This window comes from Pan troglodytes, chromosome 11, assembly GCF_028858775.2.
Source record: "Pan troglodytes isolate AG18354 chromosome 11, NHGRI_mPanTro3-v2.0_pri, whole genome shotgun sequence".
Lineage (NCBI taxonomy): Eukaryota > Metazoa > Chordata > Mammalia > Primates > Hominidae > Pan > Pan troglodytes.
In genome coordinates, this window is record NC_072409.2 from 61,168,602 (window position 1) to 61,189,353 (window position 20,752).

Genomic DNA, 20,752 nt, shown 5'->3' on the forward strand with positions numbered 1-20,752 from the left:
TCTTAATTTGGAGTCACAAAAACTAAGCTGTGCTTTCATAAAGCCCTGTGAACTGAAGCTAGACAACTTAAACTTCAGAAGAAAATAATGGTAACCTATTTACATACATAAGCCACTTTCATACCTGCCTACTGATGGATCGACTTCACAGTAATGTGGCCTATATTGATTTTCCAAGATTGTTCTTTTGTCTGTTGTTGTTTTTCTCCCTTCTCCCCCTATTTTCTCTTCATAGGACATGAGACTTAACAACCTGCTAAAAATGAGCTTTCCTAACAACTTGGGACCTACCTGTCTAGGAATAAACCATTATAGCCATGACAGATCAGATGAAACCTGAGATCAGAGACTCATTTTCTTCTAAAATGCTTTCTCCAAAAGATTTTAAAAAAGAAAAGGGGGAGTATGTCAAAGGAAAATAAATCTTGGGGCCTCCAAATCACTGAGCTAAAGGGAAAAGCCAAACTGGGAACTGTTTAGGACCAACTTGCCTCCCATTCTATTCAAAGTCACCCCTCTGCTTACTGAGATAAATGCATATCTGATTACCTCCTTTGGAGAGGCTAATCAGAAACTCAAAAGAATGCAACCATTTGTCTCTTATCTACCTATGACCTAGAAGCCCCCTCTCTGCTTCGAGTTGTCCTGCCTCTGCTTCAAGTTGTCCTGACTTCCTGGACCAAACCAATTTTCATCCTACATATGTTGACTGATGTTTCATGTCTCCCTAAAATGTATAAAACCAAACTGTGCTCTGACCATAAGTCCTCAGAACTTGCTAAGACTGTGTCATGGGCACACAACCTCAACTTTGGCAAGATAAACTTTCTAAATTAGCTGAGACCTGTCTCAGATATTTGGGGTTCATGAAGGCTACTATGAACATCTTTACACACACAAACTAGAAAATCTATAAGAAGTGAATACATTCCTGAAAATATACAACCCTCCTAGATTAATTCAGGAAGAAAAAGAAACCCTGAAAAGACAAATAACAAGCAGCAAGATTGAATAAGTATTAAAAAATGCCAACAAAAAAAGTCCAGGACTAGATGGATTTACAGCTGAATTCCACCAGACATTCAAAGAAGAATTGGTACCAATCCTACTGAAACTATTCCAAATGATAGAGAAAGAGGGAATCTTCCCTACATCATTCGATGAGGCCAGCATCACCCTAATACCAAGACCAGCAAAGGACATGTCAAAAAAAGAAAACTACAGACCAATATTCCTGATGAACACAGATGCAAAAATCCTCAACAAAATACTAGTGAACTAAATCCAACAGCATATCACAAAGATAATGCATCATGATCAAGTGGTTTCATACCAGGAATGCAGGAATGGTTTAACATATGCAAGTCAATAAGTGTGATACATTACATAAACAGAATTAAAAACAAAAACCATATGATCATCTCAATAGATGCAGAAAAATAATTTGATAAAATCTAGCATGACTTTTTGAAAAAAACCCTCAACAAAACAGGCATAGAAGGGACTTACTTTAAAGTAATAAAAGCCATATCTGACAAACCCACAGCCAATGTCACACTAAACTGGGAAAAGTTGAAAGCATTCTCCCTGAGAACAGGAACAAGACAAGGATGCTGACTTTCACCACTTCTATTCAACTTAGTACTGGAAGTCCTAACCAGAGCAATCAGACAAGAGAAAGAAATGAAAGGAATCCAAATCAGAAAAAAGGATGTCAAACCATCGCTGTTCACAGATTATATGATTGTATAGCTAGAAAACCCTAAAGACTCATCCAAAAAGCTCCTAGATCCGATAAACAAATTCAGTAAAGTCTCAGGATACAAAATCAATGTACAAAAATCAGTAACACTGGAATACACCAAAAACGACCAAGCTGAGAATCAAATCAAGAACAACAGCTGCAATAAAAAGAAAACCTTAGGAATATACTTAACTAAGGAGGTGAAAGATCTCTACCAAAAAAACCCTACAAAACACTGCTGAAAGAAAGATAAGTGAAATAAACAAATGGAAATAAGTTCCATGGCCATAGATGGGAAGAATCAACATTGTGAAAATGACTGTACTGCTCAAAGCAATCTACAGATTCAATGCAATTCCCATCAAAATACCATAATTCTTCACAGAACTAGAAAAAACAATCCTAAATTCATATGGAAGCAAAAAAGATCCCACATAGCCAAAGAAATACTAAGCTGAAAGTACAAATATAAAGGCTTCACATTACCCAACTTCAAGTTATACTACAAGGTTACAGTTACCAAAACCGCGGGGTACTGGTATAAAAATAGGCACATAGACCAATGGAACAGAAATAGAGAACCTAGAAATAAAGCCAAATACTTAGAGCCAACTGATCTTTGACAAGGCATACAAAAACATACATTGGGAAAAGGACACCCTATTCAATAAATGGTGCTGGGAAAACTGGCAAGCCACATGTAGAGGAATAAAACTGGATCTCCATCTGTCACCTTATACAAAAATCAACTCAAGATGAATCAAAGAGTTAAATCTAAGATCTGAAATCATAAAAATTCTAGAAGATAACATCAAAAATACTCTTCTGGACATTGGCTTAGGCAAAGAATTCATAATTAAGTACCCAAAAGCAAATGCAACAAAACAAAAATAAATTGCTTCTTCATAGCAAAAGAAATTACAGAGTAAACAGACAACCCACAGAGTGGGAGAAAATATTCACAAACTATGCATTCAACAAAGGTCTAGAATCCAGAACCTACAAGGAACTCAAATCAGCAAGAAAAAAACAAATAATCCCATGAAAAAGTGGGCAAAGGTCATGAATAGACACTTCTCAAAAGAAGATATACAAACGGCCAACAAACACATGAAAAACTGTTCAACATCACTAATTCTCATGGAAATGCAAATCAAAACCACAATGAGACACCAGCTTATTCCTGCAAGAATGGCCATAATTAAAATGTCAAAGAACAATAGATGTTGGTGTGAATGTGGTGAAAAGGAAACACTTTTACACTGCTGATGGGAATATAAATTAGTACAACCACTACAGAAAACAGTATGTGGATTCCTTAAAGAACTAAAAGTAGATCTACCATTTAGTCCAGCAATCCTGCTACTGGGTATCTAGGAAAGGAAAATAAGTCATTACATTAAAAAGACAGCTACATGCATATATTTATTACAGCACAATTCGCAATGGCAAAGATATGGAAGCAACATAAGCGCCCATCAATTAATCAGTGAGTAAAGAAAATGCAGTATATATACACCACGGAATATTACTCAGCCATAAAAAGGAATGAAATATTGTCTTTTGCAGCAGCTTGGGTGGAGCTGGAGGCTATTATTCTAAGTGAAGTAACTCAGGAATGGAAAACCGAATATTGTATGTTCTCGCTCATAAGGGGAACTAAACTATGAGGATGTGAAGGCATACGAATGATATAATGTATGTTGGGGATTCAGAGAGGAAGGTTGGGAGTGGGGTGAGGGATAAAAGACTACATATTGGATACAGTGTATACTGCTCAGGTGACGGGTGCATTAAAATCTCAGAAATCAACACTAAAGAACTTATCCATGTTCAACCCAAACCACCCATACTCCAAAAACTATTAAAATAAAATTAATTAAAAAATAACTACTGAGTGTTCAAAAATTATGAATGAGCAAGTGAATGAATGTCTCACCATACCCTCACTATAGTGGTTATAATAATTTGTCAGATCTTTGACATTATATTGTTATTATTTTCCTTTTCATTGCCACTATTTCCCCTGAATCCAGGAGTCTCTTTCATTTGAGCCTTTTTCATATTTTATTTGTAATTTATATTATGGTCTCTACTTCTACCATATTTTAAGATTGTTTTACACATCTTTAAGACTTTGTAGCACTTAAGTTAATGCTTTGTACACAGTAGGTGTGCCAGGGATTAGGTAATTTATCTCTGGTACTAGGATGGATACACCCTGGCTTCTTGGAGAACTGAATAAGATCTAAGCCAAATGGCAGCTGTCTGACGCAATTCTGATCTGTGTCTGGTTACCCTTTACTGGATAGCAGTTGAGTGGCAAGTAAAAATGTGGGCCATGACACCTTCTTTGGGTGAAAGAGAAAGAGCACTGATTTTATTTATTATTTGTAGGAGCTAGAGAAAATTACTTAACCTCTCCAAGACTTAGTTTCTTCATGAATAAAATGATGTCAATAATATCTTCTTCAAAGGATCACTTTGAAGATTAAATAGATAATATTATGTTATTAAGGCACTGTACAAATATTTTTAGTGTTTTACATATTTCCAACAATAAATTTACCAAATTAAGAAGTTAGTAGACTTAGCAGGTAAATAATGCCACTGCCATGCAGACACTCCTGGATGGAGAAGAGTTACCAGCCAGGTTATTAGTTTGATTTCTGCTATAGTTAATGAGAATATTTAGGTATCATTGAATTTTCATAAAAAGATGCTCTCTACTAAATCCCTAATTTTTCAGAATTAAGTACAGATAGCCCTAAATTACCCAGGGCTTGTACACATAGAATTGCTGATCAGTATTAGAAATTGTTCTCTGGCAGAAATCAGGGAGTCATCCAAATGCTACCTTCTATTGAGGCTTTCTTTTCAGACACTTCCCTAAGTGAGTTTAAACTTGTAAAGGCTAAGATATAAACAAGAGGATGTAAATTTATTGCAGTGCAAGAATCTTAATCTAGATACAGGTGCTCTGTTTAGATTTTAAGAATGTGATTGCTTTGATGGAACTTAACTTGAGAGAATTTGTTGTGTGTTTATCCCCAGGTAGCCTGGGCCATGGACATGGAGGATTCTCCATGAGAGCCACAACCACACCCGATTAGGAGAGTGGTTTTTTTTTTTTTTTTTTTTTTTTTTTTGAGACTGAGTCTCACTCTGTTGCCTAGGCTGGAGTGCAGTGGCATGATCTTGGCTCACTGCAGCCTTTGCCTCCCAGGTTTAAGTGATTCTCATGCCTCAGTCTCCCAAGTAGCTGGGATTACAGGAGCACACCACCACCCCCGGCTAATCTTTGCATTTTTAGTAGACATGGGTTTCACCATGTTGGCCAGGCTGGTCTAGAACTCCTGACCTCAAGTGATCCACCCCCCTCAGCCTCCCAAAGTGCTGGGATTACAGGCATGAGCCACCACGCCGGCCTAGGAACGTACCTCTCACGCCCTCCCAGGGCTGCCTGGTCTAACAGGACATCACTCTGGATTCTCCAGTGGCACCTGACACAGGCTGCTGATGGAATTGTAGCACCTGTCCTGACAGGTCAGGGCTGGCTGACAGCGCCTCAGAAACTAAAGGCCACTTCTCTTCTGAGGATTGCACCCTGCCTGGAGTGGGAGCTGAACTCTTCCTCTTCCTGGGTCTAGGGATGGCAGGAGGTGGTAATTCAGCATTGTTTGTTTTTTCCTCTTACCTATTGAGTGTGCATTTTCTGTGTAAGATCTCACTCACTCTGAAGAATTGTTCTTAGTTTCATTTTCAGAGCTAGGGTATCATACTTTGATGAATCAAAGCTATATAGAAACCTCACAAAGTCAGATAATTAAATATGTACCCTGTCTCCTTGGTGATCTTGGCCAGGATTTTCTGCAGTAAATATTGCCACTATATTCTCATGTGCAAGCAGAAAGGACCACTGAAATTATATGGCCTTATGATGAATAACATTGGAAAGCACCAGGGTATTTGCTTCATTTTGTCAACCTATCCAAATAGACGCGTTCTCTTTATTGTGCCCTCTGCCATAAAGTCAGTCAGTACTTCGCAGGTGTCCCATGAACGTGTTAACAGAGAACTTCATGAGTGTGTCTGTTTTATACACAATATGCAAAGCTGAGAAACATGTTACTAATATAAAACTGAGGGAGTAAAAGAAAAACCATTCAATTGGGCTATTCTGCTTACTTATGACAAAAAGGAATTCATTTGCACAGCTGGATATATAAAAATACCTGCATTCCCCATATTTTTATTTTTGAGCAGGAGTCTATGGAAACCTATGTCCTGAAGTTCTGGTGTATTTTCTGGAATTATTGCAATTAATGATTTTCAACCTTCTGTTCCCTTTTTCTTTTACTCATTCTGTCTCTTTGAGTTCTGGGAAATTCAGGGACCATATATGCTTTATTTTTACTAAAGTTATACATGCACAGAGTTGAGAGTCATCTATTCCCGCAAGATTTGGTATAAAAATTACAAGCCTCAATGCCCCATTCCTCTTTCCACAGAGGCAACCAGAGGATTAGACTGGTTCTTTCTGGTAGTTGGTCTTTGAAGATGGCTTCCAAGGAACCGTAGCTCCCAGTGTTCATACTGTTGTGACATCTCCTCTCATGCAGAATCTGGGCTGGCCTGGTGGCTGGCTGTAGCCAATAGAATGCAGCAGGGTGACATGACGGCAGTTCCAGGCAGAAGCCTTAGCAAGGTCTGCCAGCTCTTGCTTTTGCCTCCTAAGCTCCTGGGGGCAGAACTATCACCTTGGGTCTCCCTTCTTCACTATCCAGGGAATTTCCAACTCCTCTGTTTTGTGTGGAAGCTCCTATTTCTTGTGTTTTGTGTTCTGTATTTGTTTATTATTTTTTGGTTTCCTCTTTCATTTTGGTAGAGCACATCCTCCAGTAGTTTCTGAAGAAAAACATCTGCAGAAAGTGGTTTTTCCAGGCACCTAATGCCTGCCAATATCTTTATTTTACCTTCACAAGTGATCAGTAGATTAGATATAGGCCTAGATTGAAAATACATGTCTTCAGAATTTTTAAGGCATTGCAAAGTTGTATAATAGCTTTCTGCATTGTTGTTTGGAAGTCCAAAGCATTCTAGCTCCTAGTTCTTTGCATGTGGCCCACTTTTTCTCTTTAGAAGCTCTCACTTTCTCTCTTTTCCCCTGTTCTCTTGCTCCTGTGTTCCTCTATATTATGATAGTATGACTTGGTATAGGATTATTTTCACTCAGTAGTTTCTTACAACCTGAAAATGTATGTTCTGGAGTTCTGGGACATTTTCTGGAATTATTGCATTGTTTTTTTATCCACCATTCTCTCTTTTATTCTTCCTGTCTCTACTTTCTGGAAGAGTATTTCAATTTTATGTTTTAATTATTCCCTTAATTTTGTATTAATGCTATCCTATTTTTAATCCCCCAAAACTCTTTCTAGTTCTTAAAACAATTGAGTGTTTTATAGGATGTTGTTCTTTTTTTAATGGTTAAAACATTTTCTTTGATTTCTCTGAGGCTATTAAAGACAGTATTGGTGAATTTCCTTCTCCCTACATAGCTCTGTTTGCTCCACACTGCATCTCGCTGTTTATCTCTCTCTCTCTTCTGTGTTAGAGGTCTTTCCTATGTGTTTGGCAATCCTTGGTTAACTGTTCATATTTAAGAGTGGGCATAAGAGTGCTGACTGGAAGCCCCCGAGAACATAAGTGGAAATGATCAACTGTGAACTTAATGGTTAGATAAACTGGTTGGGCTTCTTATCTGGGAAATCTTTTGTGTGAGTGTCTTTAGGTCTTATTTCTTGGGAAGATAAAAATTTACAGAAAAGGCTCCTTCCAGTCTTTTGCCTGGAGGATAAAGACCAAGCTGCCAGCACACTGGGAACCAAGTTGGGGAAGAGGGCTGAGGTCTCAGCATCTACTATGCATTAATTGATTTCATCTCCTTCCCCTTGCATGGCCCTCTTCCAGTGTTGTGGCCCAGGTCTCACTTTGTACCTGGTTCCCCTAGACCAGAAAATCTGTTTTACTCTCACTAGAGAATAAATATTTACCTTTTGATTGGAGTGTGCTTTGCAGAGTAGAGGAAAGGATATGGCATTCTGTCTGCTTCTTAAAAAATACAATAAATCCTTTATATTTTCTCTCTCTTCACTCTCCCCTTTTGTTTCTGGATGCCCCAATTTCTGGGCCTTTTGAGCATTTTAAAATGTAAGTCAGTTGGATATCAGCTTAATATTCAGGTTTGTTTTCTGGTCTGCTGTTCTCCATTCTTATCTGCTTCTCATCTTCCATGTTAGAAATGCCACACATCACTTCTGATCACATCCCATTGGTTGAAGCACACTCACATGGCCCCAACTTCTCTGCAAAGGAGGCTGGGATAGTTAGTCTTCCAGTGTATAATAAGAGAAACCAGTGTGGTGAGCATGAAATATGGTTTCTGCCCTAATCCTTTTAATATAAAACTGGTCATGCTTGTTTGGAGGGGTCCAGAAGAGAATGATAGTAGATTCTTGTGTTTAGTGGACTATATTTATCTGGTACTTTGTCTGTATTATTTCATGCATCAAGAAAAGTTTAGTCATCATTGACTGTCCCAAACATGTCAAACATGGGGGTGGTCCTTAACAGTCGATCATGGCCATCGATGCTCAGAATGCAGAGCAAGTGTTCTGGACTCAGACAAACTGGGTTCACGTATAGATTCCATGAACTTCTAGCATGTGACCTTGGCCAAGATACTTAGCCTCTCCATACCTCAGTTTCCTCAATTGTTAGATGGATGATACTGCTAGTACCTGCCCCATTGTGGTATTTGTGAGGATTAAAGTAGTTAATATTTAGAAACATAGTAACTTCTATATTAGTTGTTATTGTTGTATGTTAGATTTACTGTTATATCTATTTTTTCATGCTTAGCCAGGAGGAACATACTTTTATTATTAATGTAAGCTACTTATTTCAGAATTGTGCCGCTATCAATTTCTGTGATTATGTAATGCAGACTAGGCAGCAACTGATTTAATGAATGAAGCTGATTCATTGCCCTGAAGCAAGCCAAGAAAGAAAAGTATGATTCCATAGCCCTGCTGGGAAGTCGGCAGTGATGAGTTCCTCACAAGCCAAGAGGAGCTCAGAAACGTTGGGATGGCAATTAGCTTACTGTGCAGATCACTAAACACAATGAGCTCTGATTCTGTGCCAGTTCTGAGGCACGAGAAAGTCACAGAGCACAAGGATGCCCAGCTTCTGTGTAACTAGGGGCTGGGGGTGACCACAGCTGCCATCAGAACTGGCTGCATGGTGCAGGGGAAAAAATAATTGACCTGGGTGTCTGAAGACCTGGATTCCAGTTCTTCCTTCAAACATCAGCAGATACCTCTCAGTTCCCTAAATGCGTATAACTCTATTCAGCTTTCAGATTTCACAGTGAGACTATATTATGGATATGGTCATAATCCTGAAAAATCTTCTAGGAATGTCCTAAGACTTGAGACTGGGGAACCCTGGTGTTCTTGGTCTTTGCAAGGACTTAAGTCTACATGTTACAGCTTTTCTCCTGGTTATGACCCTGAAACAAAGAACACCATGCTGTCATCTTCTGAGGAGAGATGGGAGTCCAGGCCCCATTCTCTCACTTACTACGTATATTAAAGAAGCTGAAGAAAGCTGAAGAAACCACTCTCTCCTGTGAAATGCCATTGGAACTCTGCTTAGGAAGAGGACTAACTTTGCAAAAATATCCTGCAAACCTGCTTAGAATAGATGAACCTTGAGGGCAGGGGTCAAAATATCAGAGGACAGGGATGAACTACTCTGTCTGAAAAGAGAAGAGGTGGTTTCATTTTTCTTTTTCTTTTCTTTTCTTTCTTTCTTTCTTTTTTTTTTTTTTTTTGAGACAGCATCTCCCTTTGTTGCCCAAGCTGGAATGCGGTGGTGTGATCACTGTGGGCTCAACCTCTTGGGCTCAAGCGATCCTTTCACTTCAGCCTCCTGAGTAGCTGGGACTACAGGTATGCACCACTATGCCTGGATATTTAAAAAAATTTTTGTAGACATGGCATATCACTATGTTTCCCAGGCTGGTCTCAAAATGCTTGGCTCAAGCTATCTTCCTGCTTTGGCCTCCCAAAGTGCTAAGATTACAGGTGTGAGCCACTGTGCCAGCCTGTTTAACTCTTAAGGGGAGGTGACTAATGGGAGAAGGAGTGGTGGTGGTGGTGGGGTGTGAGATAGTATGATACTGCGAAAGTCACAGGTGAAATTTCTCTGGAAATTTCTGTTGGAAGATGGGGTTTGATCATACCTACCAGTTTGCCTGGACATTGTGATTCATTCCAGGTGTTCTGGCATAATTATTAATACTGCCAACTTTCATGCCGAAGAAAGTGCCAGTTTGGAGGTAAATTATCTGGTAACCATTCCGCAGGGTTGTCAAAATTAATGATAAAACTTGTATAAACATGCTCTGTGAATTATAAAGCACTGTACAAATAAAAGGAATTAAGGGACTTAAGTTCTTTTATTGAATTCTCCTGTTAGAGACAAACAAATATGTCTAAAATTGTTATCTACTTTAGTCTGTTATTGGACTGAGATCTGTTTGGATTTCCATGAAAATAAACCTGCAAGAAAATTAATTTTATTTTAAGGTAGCTTAGCATGTGCTTAACCACTTTCTAGATTAAATTCCTTTCAGTGGTCTGTTCTGGATTCTCACATGTATGCTAGAGGTTTTCTGCTGTTTTTGTTTTTTTCAAATTTATGAGTCCTTTCAAATTTGGCATTTTACAGTTTTGATGGATTTTGAATATGGGGGATATCCTAATGCCCTAGGAATTTTTAAAACCCATTTCAGAAGGGAAAGAGTATAAAACGATTATGTGCTAAGTATTTACCATAAAGAAGGCAGAGTAGAGTGTCCGCCCTTAAAGAGCTAGCAATAACCATGTCATGTGTCCCTTATATCAAACCATATGGGAGAGGTTTAATTGATTTCCCTTTTCACATGGAAGGGAATTGAGGCACACAGAGGTTAGATAACTTGGTTTACTGGCTACAGCCAGTAAAGAATTAGGATTTAAGGACATCTAATCTGAGCCAAAACCTGTTGATCATCCATTCAGAAGTTACAAATATACACTGAATTCCGACTCTATGCCAGGCACTGTGTATATGAGTACACTGTGGTAAGTAAAACAGGTGTGGTCCTTATTTCTAGTTTGGTGTCATCATTATCAATCAGGCCATCATCTATTAAATAGATATCCCAGATGTTTTGTTAAGTGCTTTGCTTGCATTATCAATTAAAATTGTTACAACTGTGTATTATTATTATTATTTCTATCTTATAGATGGGGAGACTGTGGCTCAATGAGGTCAAACAATTTGCAATCAGGGAGTAGGGATGCTTTGAATATGGCCATCATCTCACTGGCTCACTGTGGTAAGTACAACATGCAGGGACTGTGGGTAGGAGTGGGAGCTGGGCTGAGAGGAGCCTAGTGGGGAAAGCCTGGAGCAACCTGACCCTTATGGAATCATTTTTAAAATAAGGAATAGACTTTGGTCTTGGAAAAAAAGTGTTAAAAATGTAATCTCTTCACAAATTCTTGTCAAAAATAATGAAGTACAAAACCATTAAAATTAAAAAAGGTAACAGTGATTATTATAATAAATAAACATTATATGGTAAGTAATGGTAGGTAATAAGTGATATATTTAGGTTTACTTGAAGTAAACTTTATGAGTATGACTTGAGAGAATGTCTGAACCCTGATTAGTATTCACTTGACCTAGTTCCAGTTTTTATCTGCTGAATGAAGAATGTGTTCCTGGAACATAGATTTATAGGTGCTTGCATTTGAGGCAAATTTGACATACTTTGCCCCTCAGTAGTTTTATTTATTTATTCATTTTTGAGACAGAGTCTCACTCTGTTGCCCAGGCTGGAGTGCAGTGGCATGATCTCAGCTCATTGCATCCTCCGTTACCCACTTCAAGCGTTTCTCCTGCCTCAGCCTCCCCAGTAGCTGGGATTACAGGCATGTGCCACCATGTCCAGCTAATTTTTTTTTTTTTTTTTTTTTAAGTAGAGACAGGGTTTCACCATGTTGGCCAGGCTGGTCTTGAACTCCTGACCTCAAATGATCTGCCTGCCTCGGCCTCCCAAAAGTACTCCTTTTAATATAATTGTAGAGATGTGTATTTCTTTTAGTTGCTTTTAGTCTTATCAGCATCCTTTCTTTCCCCCTCTCCTGGTTTTAGAACCTCTGTTTTCTTTGGGAACCAAAAACCCTGACATGAATACAGCTAACCCCATCTCTCATTCCACAGTCATAGGGATTCTCTCAATTCCCCTGCCACAGTGACGAATTCAGGGATGGGCATGGATCCAAGATGAGCAAATTCAAGTACTCCCGGGACCTTTCTGTTGCAGTTATCAGGAAAGATGTTTCCTTCTGATTGGGGTTTTCTCAGTTAGCTGGGTATGAGTCTGGTACTGCTCATGATCGCTCTGTCTAACCTATGTACAGATTAGTGTCCAAGAGATACAGGACAGACTCTGATGACATCATTTGAGCCCTGGATGCCACTTTGCCTGAATTCAGTTTATCTTTAGACTTTGGTCGCGTGAACTTACAAATCTGTTTTATTTGTTTTTGCTGGAGCTTCTTCAAATTGTGTTTCTGTTACTTGTAACTAAAACAATTCCCAGTTTCAGCAATATTCCACTGATGCTCTAACAATTTAAAAATAAAACAAGTATGAGATCACCCTTATTGTTGCCATTATATTAGAAAAAACTGTGGGCATCCTAGTTTCTTCACTAAAATATTGGTTTTCTTTTTTTTCCATTTCTTCCTTAAGTTCTGGTGCATTCAGGGTGGTATTCGTGTCTGAATAATTACTAGTTGTACTTTTGTAGGGGGAGTGATGCCAGGAGGACTTCTGTTCCACCATCTTGCTGATGTTACTCTCCCTCACTAAAACATTGTGTGTGCAACTAGGGTCATCTGGGCAGCTGGTAAGTGCGCCGAGAATTTTAGGAAGTAGACATCCAGATCTGTTAATTAGTCGAGATCCCCCAGAGGCACAGGTGCAAACACCTGTGCACCTGTGGCTTTGTAAAGCCAGGGAATCTTGTATCTTCCAAAGCCTAATGTATGCAATGTAAAGAAAAGTGGTAGAAGTGAAGAGACATGGGTTTAAGCTTTGGCTCTGCCACTAACTTGACAAACTATCTTGAGTATCTTTCAGACTCTTTGGTTTCAATTTCCTAGTCTGTAAAATGCATGGAGTAGCAAGGGGGAAAGTGGATATTTGGCTTCCAGGTGGTTTTGGGATGAGGTAGTAATAAGAGGCACATGGAAGACACTGGCTTTGGGGGTTCCATCCTGGACTCCAACTTCTGATGACCAATTTGCTTCATAACATCAAAGTTAATGATTTGAATAAAGAGGTAAAATGGACCACCAAGAAACAAGTGCATTTGGGGAAGCTTGATCTGCAAGTCAGAAGACACAAAGAAGCTAAAAGTGGCCTAAAGCAGAGAATGGCTTAATAAATACTTTTGGAAAGACTCAACACTATAAACCTTACCTGGTGTGTTTAGTCCCTAACTAAAACACTTTGCTATCCACCTACAGTTTACCAACCCACACAGTAATGTCCTAGGCATTTTTATGTCTAAAATAGATGGAAAATGTCTCACATTTTGACTTTGTAGATTGCTTTTGCACAAAATTTCATCTACCTTCATTTGTTCACTATTTAAGAGCCATAGGATGGGCACAGTGGCTCACGCCTGTAATCCCAGCACTTTGGGAGGCCGAGGCACATAGATCACAATGTCAGGAGTTCAAGACCAGCCTGGCCAACATAGTGAAACCCCATCTCTACTGAAAATACAAAAAAAATAAAAAAAACAAAAAAATTAGCTGGGCATGGTGGTGGGCGCCTGTAATTCCAGCTACTCGGGAGGCTGAGGCAAGAGAATCACTTGAACCTGGGAGATGGAGGTTGCAGTGAGCCAAGATCGTGCCATTGCACTCCAACCTGGGAGACCAGAGTAAAACTCCATCTCAAAAAAAAAAAAAAAAAAAAAAAAAAAGAGTTATAGTAACTTTGTATCTCATAAAAATGTCAACAAGTACGTCTCTTTTATTGGCCTTATGAAGGATATATAAACAGTATAAGGTTAAGAAAATAATAACATTAAAAAGAAAGCAATCATCCATGTGGTATATTAAACTGTCTGCCCACAGGAAAGAGGGGCAGCAAGTCTTGTACACATAATTAGAAATATTTTTTATTATCAAAGTTAGGCCATAATACATTCAATAAAATACATTCATGAATCATGAGGGGTTAAGCAAGGTAACTTCTCAGTAAACACTCTGGGATAAGTTAGTTGTTTATGAGAGCTACCTGATGCATGGAATTATTGGACATAAACTACTTCAAAACATATGCCAAAGTTTTACTAAGTTAACTAGGATTTAACTAGGTTTTACTAAGTTACTAGTTAACTAGGATTTACTAAGTTAACTAGGATTTAAGTTATTTTTTAAAATGAGATGAGTTAGGCAGCAAGGACAATTGCTTATTGATGTTAGTGAAGGTTGGTGATAGTAACTCTGCATTTTCTAGTTAATAGAGTTGGGAGACATGCATTCAGAAGTCATTTCAAAACATTATATATATAATTTTTTTTGAGAGAGAGATAGGGTCTTGCTCTGTTGCCCAGCCTGGAGTGCAATGGTGCAATCATGGCTTACTGCAGCCTTGACCTCCTGGGCTCAAGCAATCATCTCACCTCAAACTCCCAAGTAGCTGGGACTACATGCATATGCCACTATTCAGGCTATTTTTTTTTTTTTTTTTTAGAGACAAGGTCTCACGATGTTGCCCAGGCTAATCTTGAACTCCCAGGCTCAAGCAGTCCTCCTGTCTTGGCCTCTCAAAGTGCTGGGATTACATGCCTGAGCCATTGCACCCAGCATATATATGAAATTTTAAAAAAATTTATCTACCTTTAAGTTTAGGTTTTCTTTTTTCCCCTAAAGATACAATTGTACAATTGTAATGGAAGATGGGTCAGAACATAGAGATTCTCATTATTTTGTGTTATGTAGTCTAATCAACAGTATGCTTTCCTAAAACTTTTCTAAAGTCATATAAAACATACTGGCTATTCTTTTTGCATTTCAATTTCAATTTCATTTCATTTTTATTTTTATTATTATTATTTTTTGAGACAGAGTTTAGCTCTTGTCACCCGATCTGGAGTGCAATGGCATGATCTCGGCTCAGTGCAACCTCCACCTCCCAGGTTCAAGTGATTCTCCTGCCTCAGCCTCCCAAGTAGCTGGGACTACAGTCACGCACTGCCATGCTCCACTTATTTTTGTATTTTTAGTAGAGGTGAGGTTTGGCCATGTTGGCCAGGCTGGTCTTGAACTCCTGACCTCAGGTGATCCACTCGGCCTCCCAAAGTGCTGGGATTACGGTGTGAGACACTGTGCCAGGCCCATGTTATTTTTAAATTATTTTATAATTTGAACAAATTTACAAATGGATATATTAGAAGTTATTCTCCATGTATCTATAAGTAATTAAGTAGTTGGTTAATTATTGATAGCATTAATTTTGTCTGAAGATCAGAAACACGTAAAATAAAATGATAGGAACTATATAATTATCTCTGAAATAATTGTATGAGTTCATATGAAAATTTGATTTCATACAGTTTTTTTAGTTTCACATTCATATATCTCTTGCTTAAATACCCCAGTGATATTTCTGGTCATTTCTAAGACCAACAGTGATCAGCTATTATTCATAGCTATGTGATTTCTATAGATACTTTGTATAGATATTACCTTTGCCTGTCATAGTCCTTTGAATATATATATGTGTTTGACCTTTAAAATTAATTCCAAAGATTGCTATCTCCTTTTTTGTCTTTTTGACATGAAAGAATTGTGGAGGTTTTTGATTACAATATGTCTCCTGCTCAGATTAATAATATGTGATATCATTCTTATTTATCTCTTAACATTTTTTAAAAAGCCTAAAGCCCATACTTTATTCACATTTTCTTAGTTTTTAACTTAATACCCTTTATTTTCTGCTCCAGGAACCCATTCAAGAAACCACATTGTTCCTGCTGTGACAATTTCTCAGGCTTCCCTTGTTTTTGATGACCTTGACATTTATGAGGAGAAACATATTGTTTTGGCACTCTCTTTTAGCTCTTTTGAAATGCTTTCCAGAAAAGAAAGCAAGCAATAAAGGTTACTTTGTCCCTGTGCCTCAGATGGACTTATTTACCAGTGAAGATTAAACCCAAAGAACACAAATTTCTCATTTATGGAGGACAGTGATCATCACATATTACTCTTCAGTGCACATGTACGAATGAAACTATACAGTCATGTGATCTGACTTTATATTGAATCCAAGGCCTATGAGAATAGATGAATGGTGGGGGTAATTTTATTCACAGAAAGGGTCCAGAGACCACTTACAATAACTTCATTTGCTGTGAATAGATATTTTCTGCGGTTTTGGAGCCTGGAGGAAGAGGTTTATGCTGATGTATGAGGGATGCTGACAACATGGGGCTGCTGAGAGAGCAGATTGATAAACACCAGAGTTTATTAAGTTAACTTTGGGCTCCTCTCTTGGAAGTTTTCTCTGGTTGTTGTGATTAAGGCAGGGCCAGCTGAGAGGAGCAGGTGGACAGAGGGGTTAGCGGACCTCCCTAAATTCTTGAGTTATTCTTCTCAAAGAATCTCACTCTTGAGGTATCTGAGGTCCAGAAATAGAAATGATGTTGGGGCTCAGAAAAATGATTGATAGGCCAAACTTGCCTTAAGGCTAAACTGAAGGTCCCAGAAGCAGACTCAGAAGCGAAGTTTCTCTTTGATCTTCACCTGCCCTCCTGTCTCTCACCTTTCATTCTCCCCCAAGGCAAGCCATGGAAACTGGAAACCGTCTTCCCCAAGGCAGGTCATAGAGACCAGAACCCCATTTTCCCAAAGCCAGTCATAAAGCCTAAAGCTATTACACTAATCCCACCCCCCACCCACTTCTCCTGTCCTTCTGTGTCATAGCTGGCCATAACAAAATTAATACCCTTATTCCAGAAGAGATCTATCTCACACCTGGAAGCAAGTAAGGTAGGAGGCGGGACTTGACTCCAGAGGCAGGGCTCGGACACTGGACCAAAGTGAGAACTAGCTAAAATAGGGCCAGGGTGGAAGCAGCTTTCCATAAGACACGCCCTCCAGTGTGCCATGTCGGCTTACCATTGCCATGGCAACACCCAGGAGTTACCACCCCTTTCTAAGGCAATGACCCAATGATGCAAAAGTTACCACTCTTTTCCTAGCAACTTCTGCATAAACCACCCCTTAATCTACATATAATTAAGAGTTGGTATAAATATGACTGCAAAACTGTCCTGAGCTGCTAATCTAAGCACACTGCCTATTGGGTAGCCCCACTCTGCAGGAGCAGTAACAGAGCTGTAACGGTGCCAGAGCTGTAACACTCCTTCAGTAAAGCTGGCTCATCCTTGAATTCTTTCCTGGGCAAAGCCAAGAACCCTCATGGCCTAAGTCCCACCTTGGGGCTTGCTTGTCCTGCATCAGCAGGAATGCTGCACAGAGAGGCCAAGAAGCATCTGATAAGACAGGCCTTGCTGGGTTTCCCCTCTCAGTGTGTTAGCATTCCATCAGACTCTTTCTGTGTAATCATATTTCTACAGAGCTGTTCATACTTCACTGAGCCTAAGCATAAAAATGAAAAGTTTTCTGTGTATCTTCAGATCTTCATTCTGAAGGCTGGAATGTCACATAAAAATAAGATCAAACATATTTGTTATGCTTTTCTCTTGTTAATATACCTTTGTTACAGAAGTGTCAGCTATGACCCTTAAGATGGAAAAGGGATCGCCCCCTTTCCACCCCTAAAATAAGGTAGCTTGTTTTAGCAAATAAAGATACAGGACTCCTAGTGAGGTTTGAATTTCAGGCAAATAATAAAACAATTTTTTTTTTTTTTTTAGTATAAGTGTGTCTCAAGTAAGACACACTTATAAGTATGATAAGTCCCCACTTGGGGACATACTTATGTTCAAAAATTATTTGTTGTTTATCTGAAAATTCAAAGTTAACTGAATATCCTGGTGTGTGTGGCAGGGGCAGTGGAAGGCTAATGCAGGAGGAGAGTGCCCAGTCTCTGGCCTGAGACCACCGACCTTGTGGAGTGGTCCCGTCATGAGAAGGACAAATGTGACATTGCCCATTCTCAAAAGCTACTCGAGGTCATCAGCTGAAGAAACTGTGAGCCTCTTACATCTCTGACTGAAACAACATTCTTTCTTCTTCTTTTTCTTTCTTTTCCTTTTTTTGGAGACAGTCTTGCACTGTTGCCTAGGCTGGGGTGCAGTGGTGCAATCGTGACTCACTGCAGTCATGACCTCTTGGGCTCAAGTGCTACTCCCGCCTCAACCTCCCAAAGTGTTGCTGTTACAGGCATGAGCTCGGCCTGTAACAACATTCTTTTTGTCTCTCTCTTTCTTCATTTTTGGACAGACACTGGATAAGTCTGTATAATATAAATAGTATCCTCTAATACAGAATATGCAGATCCCAAGGAAAAATCAAACCCAACAGGATCAGAAACAAGGAGCAGCAAAGAAATCTTTTCCCCATGGTCACCTGGTTTCCTGTCCTTTCTTGTGGCCTCTGGATCTAGGGACCAATGGGTCGTTTCCTGGCTTTCTCCTCTTCCTAACTTCTGGTTCTCTCAGAAATTTCTCAGATTCCGCAGAATAAAAACTGGATTGCACAAAGTTTCTACATGCATTAGGTAATTGCAAACTAAATGTAACAATTTGGTGTTAAACCATGTTACATGCCCACGCATAATTCAAAAAAAGTAGGAAGAATAATTTAATAAACTTAAGAGTTTGAAACCAATATAAGTAGGCTCTTGGCCTCCGAAGAAGCCAGCAAAAGTACTGTGCTTGATAGCCTTTACAAATCAAATGGGTCAGCATCTGAGAGCATTTCAAAGCCTTCACAAAATAGAGTTGACACATCATAATCTTTTAATGGCATAAATTCCCATTAGCATCAACTGCTGCATAGATAATGTTCATGATGGTGATTAGAAATGTTAATTTCTTAGAGCAATCATAATTTTCTTTAATCTTCTGTGGCAGTGTTTTTTTAAACTGCAGGTTATGACTCATTAGTAGGTTGTGAAATCAATTTAGTGGGATATAATCAGCATTTAAAAGAAAAGAATAGATTGAATAGAAAATACCCAATTTCATTGAATATTGCAATTGCATATTGTCAATGTAAATATTATTTCATCTACATTAATTTCAATTTTCCAAATACATATGTGTAACTATTTGGTTATAATATAAAATGTATTTCATATGGTATGTCATACTCAAAAATGTTGGAAAACAACTATTCTATAATGCAATGAATAAATTCTAAGACTGAGCTGAAAGTGAATCACAACTTAAATTCTCACAAATTCATGAGAGAGGAAGAAAGTATTTTCAGTAGAAGATATTATAATGGCCAATATGTTTTTATCAATAATTGGATCACTTCCCCATTTGCTGTGAGTTTTGTTCGGGGTTGTAAATGTGGTGCTTCATTTCTTATCAGTGGGAAAGGGATGCTTTTTGTATCTCCATACATAAGTGAGGGCTATGGGGTCAGACTGTCTCTACCATTTAATGGTCAACTTATCTTGAGCATGTTACTGAATTGCTCTATGCCCCAATTTCCTTATTTATAAAATAGAGCCTGTAAAATTTGGTAATTGAACTATTGTAAAGAATAAACAAATGTATACATGGAATGCATCCAACACAGTGTTTGGCACATAGTAAGTTCTCAATAAATGTCAGTTACTGACATTATTACTTTAAAATATCTTTATTTGAGAATGGCAAATATAGGGTAACTTGCCTCAAATTTTTATTTTTGTCTCTGATAAGGGGAGAGTGGGGCCTGCAGTATGCTTTGTGGTTCAGTTCATGCCTGGTCCCTGGTCCCGTGATTCTTCTGCAAAGCCTTTGTATTTCTTAGTTCATTGGGATAAAATGCTTTAGAGCAGCGGTTCTCAAGCTGGACACATGATATGATTCATGGGATTGCAAAACTTCTAAGTCGCAATCAGGATTTTGAATGAATGTGCATATATACACTTGGAGAGTGGGTGAAGAGAACTGACAAATTAGTATTGTCAGAGGGGTCACATGGTATAGTGAAGAGTTAGACATACTTGGACCTAAGGCCAAGCTTACTAATTAGCATTTTAACCTTTAGCGAATTACTTAACTTCCTGTAGCTCAACTTACTCCATCTGTAAAATGGGAATTAAAAATAGCTCCTATATCATTTGGTTGTTGAAATAAATAACGTTTACAGTATTTGTAAAGAGTTGAGCATGGTAGCACATGATGGGTCCTCAAGAGAATATTAATAGTAGAAGAAGAGTAGATACACTGGAAAATGAATGAAATAGTTGGTATTCTGAGTTTTCATTTTGGAATGCTGAATCTATCACTGAATCATTGAGTAGTCCACTTGTCCCTTCATTTATTAAACAAAACTTGATTGAATGTTGCCATGTGTTAAGGATTGTGTGAGGTGTTAAGAAGGTAGTAATGAACGAGACATATTCTCTGCCCTATCTAGGGAGATGACAAACAGGTAGTGACCAACCATGACGCTACAGCAGGCAAACAAACTATGGGGCTAAGAGAGAATGTAGGAGACATTTCTAACTCAGAACCACATTCAACAAGTCTGTGGTTTTGTTTTGTCTTATAGTTCTAGTTTGAATTTCAGCACCGAACAGGAGAAACTTCCTTCTGTTTAACACTGCAAATTATTAGTCAAGTGTAATGTACTTAGTAAAGCACAGGAAGGATTGGATTTAATCCACAGAACCTAAAGGAAA

At 38.6% G+C, this 20,752-nt stretch overlaps 1 protein-coding gene and 1 long non-coding RNA gene across 28 annotated transcripts in view; one reads left to right on the forward strand and one right to left on the reverse strand.

Moving 5' to 3' along the window:
• TRPM3 (transient receptor potential cation channel subfamily M member 3) overlaps positions 1-20,752 on the reverse strand; it is a 901,150-nt gene that overhangs the window by 131,369 nt on the left and 749,029 nt on the right. The gene's annotated exons all lie outside the window — the stretch shown is intronic.
• LOC107976675 (uncharacterized) lies at positions 4,900-16,061 on the forward strand. Its single transcript, XR_001720785.4, has 4 exons — positions 4,900-9,759; positions 11,101-11,192; positions 12,675-12,773; positions 15,888-16,061. It is a non-coding gene; the product is annotated as an uncharacterized LOC107976675 (long non-coding RNA).